The 7,117-nt window shown below is 38.7% G+C and overlaps 1 long non-coding RNA gene across 1 annotated transcript; it reads right to left on the bottom strand.

Moving 5' to 3' along the window:
- Window positions 1–952: 952 nt before the first annotated feature.
- LOC311528919 lies at window positions 953–5,731 on the bottom strand. Its single transcript, XR_014713723.1, has 3 exons — window positions 5,276–5,731; window positions 2,145–2,223; window positions 953–1,399 (listed from the first exon to the last, which is right to left on the bottom strand). It is a non-coding gene; the product is annotated as an uncharacterized lncRNA (long non-coding RNA).
- Between the last annotated feature and the right edge of the window lie 1,386 nt (window positions 5,732–7,117).

The following is a 7,117-nucleotide window of genomic DNA, read 5'->3' on the forward strand; positions in this document are numbered from 1 at the left end:
ATTTTGCAGGTGAAGTCAGTGTTACACAGTGGAGGCAGGACCAAAGCACTGCTGCGGCCCCTCAGTTTTGGGGGACCTCAGACAGCCCCAGCAACTCATGGCTAGATTGTCTATGCTGAAGAAGGATATCCCCAAAGCAGAAGGTCTCAGGTGGGGAAAGTTAAGCCATGAGTGCCAAGACTGCTGAAAGGCTCTAGAAGGCAATTCATGGTGTGATTTCTTCCTACGCATACCTTGGCACCTTCTCTTGTTTGTGTGCAGGCTTCTGAAAATCTGGCCCTTAATGAATATTATTACATTTAGCATTCTGTTTAATATTTGTTTTGCAGCAGTGCATGCCCAAAGGTCCAGCTGAGATCAGGGCCCATTCTGCTAGATGCTGTGCAAACAGTGAGAGATTCCCTGTCCCAAAGACCTTACAAAATAGTATTTCTGTACAAGATTTTTCGACTGAGTTATAGCTGAGAAGACAATTTCTCTTTAAAAGAAAAAAACATATTCCAGAATGAGATTAAAGGTGTAAAAGCCCAGGAAAGTTCCACAGTTGTAAAAGGTTACTAAACCATGGGATGATTCTACTCAGATGTGTTTATGAAAATGATAAAATGATATTCTGTGATATGCAAATTGGGATGATATGCTCCTTGGTGGTCACATGGATAACTCAACATGCCTGATGTCTTGATGAAAGTGATGGTATAACATTTGATTACATGAATAGAGGACACTGTGCGAACAGTGGTTTGGAAGAGAACTATGACAACAAGAAAAGACTTGGGTGTTGAACATAACCTTGTGTTGTATGTTCAATGCTCTCATATAATGAAAGAGAAACAGATGCAGGATTTTTTGTTTCTGTTGTATACAATAAACTTGATAGATCATTGAAACAAATAAATTGAAAAAAGACAACTTGCCTAATACTGAAGGAAATTTTGTATTGTATGCAAAGTAACCCATGTTAATGAATGCCAATTTCATGAAAGTCACACGTTGCTTGTTGCATGATTTTGCTCATATTAATGTATGAGCTTTACAGAGATTGTAAACATAACATAACAGAGTCTTAGAATCAGTAATAGTGCTATCAGTAATATATGTTATTGCTGGTAAAAGTCCATTGTCAAAATGAAACCATTGTGGTCAATGCAAAGGGTATCAATAACAGAACAAGGTGTGAGAGTGCACCTTATCTTAGATTTTAGCTATTATTTTTCAGTATACTCTTGTTTGTTTTCAGCTTTGCATAATTAATTAGAAACTCTAGTTCATGCAGAAGAAGAGGTATGTCCAACTGTTTCTCACAGATGTCAGTTGAAACCAGCTATCACATTAACACCATATGACAATTACAGTTTCGTAAATCATCCCTTGACCTGGTTTGCTTCTGAATGAGTTTCTGTCAAAAGAAAAATGTTTATCTTAATACATACGCTCCCCAGCCACTTTTATCCATTGACTTCATTGGGAGTTTAGTCTCTTCCCAAAATAATAATAATTTTAAAAAAGAATTTGGTTACATTCTGCATTGTCATTAATCGTGGACATATTTAAAGCCCCAGTTCAGCAAGTTACTTAAGCACATGCTGGATATCGGTAGGTCAACTAACATGCTTAAAATTAAGCATATGCTTAAGTACCTTGCTGAAACAGGGTCAAACTTCCCATTACGCCACAGAGAGGGTGTGAAGTATTACATCTTTCTCAGTATGACTTCCTTCTTTCTATCACACAACCCCATTTTCCTAAAAAAGGAGATTTTTGCTAGTTAAGCAGGAGGCACTTTTATAAAACCTGTTAGATTTCTCCTAAATCTAAAAGTAATTAAAAGTAGTGGGCTTATTAATGAAGAGGTCATTATCTGTCCCCATTGCCTCACTTATAGTTTAAATAAGAGGTTGGGCTGTGGTGGAGAGCCTAGCATGTCAAAACAGGCAATTTACTGCTTTAGAAAAATACTCCAATTCACATATAAATCTCACATCACATGGTTTAAAGGTGACCTGCGAATGAAGAAGAAAAAAAAATGTATCCCTGGCCTTTTTTGCATCCTTATGGGGTAGAAAGAAAACTGAAAGGCTTGAGAGTTGCGGGGATTTTGTTTTCCTTTGTTTTTCAGAGGGTTTTTTTCTGCTTGTTTTTACCTCAGAAATATCGAGAACATGAATTCTTTGCTTCTCTGGTTTTGCTGGATGATTCCTTTGTCTCTAGAGGAGAAGAGAACTGGAAATTTCACAACAAAAGATTAGAATACTGCAACTGAGAGGTAAACATTCAAATATCATGTCAGCCTCCCCTCTTCCCCTTCCCCCCAAAAAAGTCACAAGATTGTGTTAAAAAACATGAGATTAAAAATACATTTAAGGTCCTTTTATTTGCCTTTTGGTTTTGATCCTTCATGGTACAGTGGGAAAGGAGTGTCACATTTTCATGCTTTTCTCCACAAGCATGAAAGCTAAAAACTTACTTAAAAAAGAAAAAAGCTGCAATTCTCAAATATTCACATAACTCCAGGAACAGGGGGTTTAAGAATAACTCGAAGTGTCACAGCCCTCACAATATAATCACAAGAGTTGACAACTCTGTAATTGTTTGTGAGAACTTTGATCTAAATACAGGTTAACCAAAACCAACAAAAAACAAACAAAAAAACCACCACAACAAAAGAAAGGGTTTGAAATAGGGCTGTCGATTAATTGTAGTTAACTCATGCAATTAACTCAAAAAAATTAATCATGATTAATTGCAGTTTTAATCGCACTGTTAAACAATAGAATACCAATTGAAATTTATTAAATATTTTGGATGACTTTTTACATTTTCAAATATATTGATTTCAATTACAACACGGAATACAAAGTGTACACTGCTCACTTTATATTAAATTTTTTTTACAAATATTTGCACGGTAAAAATAATAAACAAAAGGAACAGTATTTTTCAGTTCACCTCATACAAGTACTCTAGTGCAATCTCTTTATTGTGAAAGTGAAACTTACAAATGTAATTTTTTTTGTTACATAACTGCACTCAAAAAACAAAACAATGCAAAACCTTAGCGCCTACAAGTCCACTCAGTCCTACTTCTCGTTCAGCCAATCGTTAAGACAAACAAGTTTGTTTACATTTATGCTGCCCACTTCTTATTTATAATGTCACCAGAAAGTGAGAACAGACATTCACATGGGACTTTTCTAGTCAGCATTGCAAGGTATTTACATGCCTCATATACTAAACGTTCATATGCCCCTTCATGCTTCAGCCACCATTCCAGAGGACATGCTTCCATGCTGATGACGCTTGTTAAAAAAAAATGTGTTAATTAAATTTGTGACTGAACTCCTTGAGGAAGAATAGTATATGTCTTGTTCTGTTTTACTCACATTCTGCCATATATTTCATGTTATAGCAGTCTCGGATGATGACCCAGCACATGTTGTTCATTTTAAGAACACTCTCGCTGCAGATTTGACAAAACACAAAGAAGGTACCAATGTGAGATTTCTAAAGATAGCAACAGCACTTGACCCTAGGTTTAAGAATCTGAAGTGCCTTCCAAAATCTGAGAGGGATGAGGTGTGGATTCAATCAGAAGTCTTAAAAGAGCAATACTCCGATGCACAAACTACAGAACCCAAACCATCAAAAAAGAAAACCAACCTTCTGTTGGTGGCATCTGACTCAGATGATTAAATGAACATGCGTCAGTCCACTCTGCTTTGGATTGTTATCGAGCAGAACCCATCATCAGCATGGATGCATGTCCCCTGGAATGGTGGTTGAAGCATCAAGAGACATAGGAATCTTTAGCACATCTGGCATGTAAATATCTTGAGATGCCAGCTACAACAATGCCATGAGAATGCCTGTTCTCGCTTTCAGGTGACATTGTGAACAAGAATCAGGCAGCATTATCTCCTGCAAATCTAAACAAACTTGTTTGTCTGAGCAATTGGCTGAACAAGAAGAGGACTGAGTGGACTTGTAGGCTCTAAAGTTTTACATTGTTTTATTTTTGTATGCAGTTATTTTTTGTACGTAATTCTACTTTTGTAAGTTCAACTTTCATGATAAAGAGCTTGCATTACAGTACTTGTATTAGGTGAATTGAAAAATACTATTTCTTTTGTTGTTTACAGTGCAAATATTTGTAATCAAAAATAAATATCAAGTGAGCACTGTACACTTTGTATTGTGCGTTATAATTGAAATCAATATATTTGAAAATGTGGAAAAATCCAAAAATATTTAAATAAATGGTATTCTATTAATGTTTAACAGTGTGATTAATCCCACCATTAATCGCGATTAGTTTTTTTAATCACTTGACAGCCCTAGTTTGAAATAATCTGACCAAAATATCTTTCCATCTCAGTTGTTCATGTTTCAAAATCTTGGGGTGCTGTAACACCATTAGTTCTGCAGTCCGACAAACAACCCAACAGCAAAAATAAGTCCTCGTATCTCTAAAGTTAAATAAATAGGCATATTCATACTCAATTACCAGATATGAGACATAATCAAAAGATTTTGGCGAACAGGTTAGACAGGTCACAACAGATACAATATTATTACAAAGGCAGAAGACTTTTATTGAATTTAGAAAACAAAGACTCCGTTAGAAACTGGCAAAAGGGTTGCTGTCCAGAAAAAGCTATCATGAATAAAAAAAAAAAAAGTAACTTTGTTCACATTCAGTGATCACAGAAAAGTGGTAAGGTTTTATGAAATAATTGTAGATAGCTACTAAAGGTAACTGAGAATGTGAGTGAGATAAACAAGCAAGCATAGAAGAGTGAAGTGAGCGCAGATGCATCAGGAAAACACAAACTTTGTGGATTGAGCCTGTTTTGTACAATATGAAAAAGACTGATGAGACTGTTAAAGATATGGAGACACCTAATGACATTTTACATTACAGTAGATCCAAAAAACTGTTGGCATGTCCACGAATACTGATTGAAACCTGTTGGCACTGTAGTAACAATACAAACAAGGGTATCCTAAATCATTGTACACGTTAGAATTTGTTCAATCGGGGAATTTAGAAAAACACAATTAAAAGTGGAGATATGCTGGAGAGGGCTACTCTTCAGCAGGATGCTTGAGGTACCACACATCCTTCAGGGCACTGTGCAGTGTCACACCACCCATTGATTCATGCATGGAGAGACAGGGACCAGGTGCAGAAACTGAGAGAATAAAACCAGTAGCCTCACTACTGTGTTCCCTTTATAAGTGATTTCTTTCATTAATTAAGGACAAGATTACATACCTGAGCAAGGTACTAAGGAGCTGCAGGCATCCTCTTGCTCCTCTGATCATGGGATAGAGTGCAGCAGCGCAAACAACCTCCACAGGGCCTCTCCCACGTAGATAGGATGGATAGGCAGAAGTAGGGAGGGAACACCTGCACAGCAGCCCCACAGTCACACACCCTGGCCAGAAACGCTGAGCTGACCCACAGGAAAGTAATCGGCACCACGTAAAGGGCTGACACGGATTAACTCCCCTCTCCTGGCCCAGAGAAACAAGGTAGGGAAGTCAAGTACCAAACAGTAAGTATGAGTCACAATTTGGTCCCTGTTCTTCTCCTGGGGCAGTACAACTTCATGCTCCCCCTTTCTCAGGACTAGCGGTAACTCTACAATCTAGCTCTACATAAATATTATCTAAAGCATGCCTCATTCATCACTGAAATACCCATTGGAAGGTAACAGAGAATGCAGAACAGGCAGGAAAACAGATCAGAATTGGAGCTGCGGGGGAGGGGGAGGGAACTGGAGGAGGGGATGCAGAGACAAAAAGGGAGTGGAGCATATGGGAGGCAGAGTTAATAATTACATTAAATGCTAGGGACAGAAGAAAGGGTCACTGAGGGTTGTATGAAAAAGTGAAAGGGAGGGGAGAGGAAAATGGTATTATGTCCTTTCCTTTCACTGGATGACAAGTCATCTCAAATTTTAGTTTGAGGGAACAACCATGCTGTTGTCCCCTTCTCCCGGCACCTACAAATCTGCACCCTCTGGCTCCCAAGGAGCACCGCCCCCTCTCTCACTCTCCCTGGTTCTGTGCAGACTTCAGAAGAGGGAGGAAGCACAGCACTGACCAAGCTGGGCAGCTTCTTCCCCTCTTGCAGGTGGCTCTATGAGCAGGGGGGCATTGGAAGTAGCTCTGCCCATCCATTTCCCTTCTGTGATCCTCCCTGAAACCCTTCACAGTGTGAGTGGGGGAAGGAACTGGAGAGAGACAGAAAAGCCAGGCTATGAGTGGTGGATGTAGCCATAAGAGCCTTTGGCACAGCTAATGTAGGATGGGACAGAGGGCAGCTAGGGAGAAGATCCAATGAAAAGAGCCAACAGGTGAATGAGAATAGAGGGAACAAATTACACAGGGGCTTTTGGCCCTGAATGGGAGGGGCAATGTAAGGGCAGGGAATACTGGGGATGGGGATCAGGAGAACAGAGAACCTGGGAAGGGCTTCCAATGTTGGGGAAAGTGAAGTGCTGGGAAAAGAGGTTTTCTGCATGGGAGGCGATTGAAGTAGAATGGGAAAGAGAAGGAAAAGTGCAAATGTTAAACTGAGGGAGGAAACTGAATGGCAAAGGGATAGTTTCTTGAAAGAAACAAAAGCTGGAAAAAGTTAGAAAAGTCTGAAAGAAAAAAGTGACATTAAAAAAAGAAAAATGAGAGTGGAAACAGATATTTTAAAAGAAACCAAGAAAAGTTTCCCTTAGATAAAGAGCAGATGAGAAGAAAACATGGAGAATAAGAAGGAAGCCACACAGAGAGTTAACTTTTTTTTATCTGAAGGTCATACAGATTTGCCCTGATGTTATATTCACTTTCTGCCAGCTTTGCAGCAGACACGGGCAAAGGGGTAACTGGGTGAAACGGAATGGCCTGTGTCATATGGGAGATCAGACTAGATGATCTAATGGTCTCTTCTGGCCTTAAACTCTATGAATCTATGAAAAGTCCATTGAGTTTAAGCTTAACATAAACATTTTACATTCATATTTGCAATTCTGAATTGGTCGTTGTTAGTTTTATAAGTCAAAAGGCAGTAATGATGGCATTTGTGGTATGTAGCAAACCAGCAAAGTGTGCTTTTTAC

Source organism: Lepidochelys olivacea (genome assembly GCF_965140295.1).
Source record: "Lepidochelys olivacea isolate rLepOli2 genome assembly, chromosome: 12".
Taxonomy (NCBI): Eukaryota; Metazoa; Chordata; order Testudines; family Cheloniidae; genus Lepidochelys; species Lepidochelys olivacea.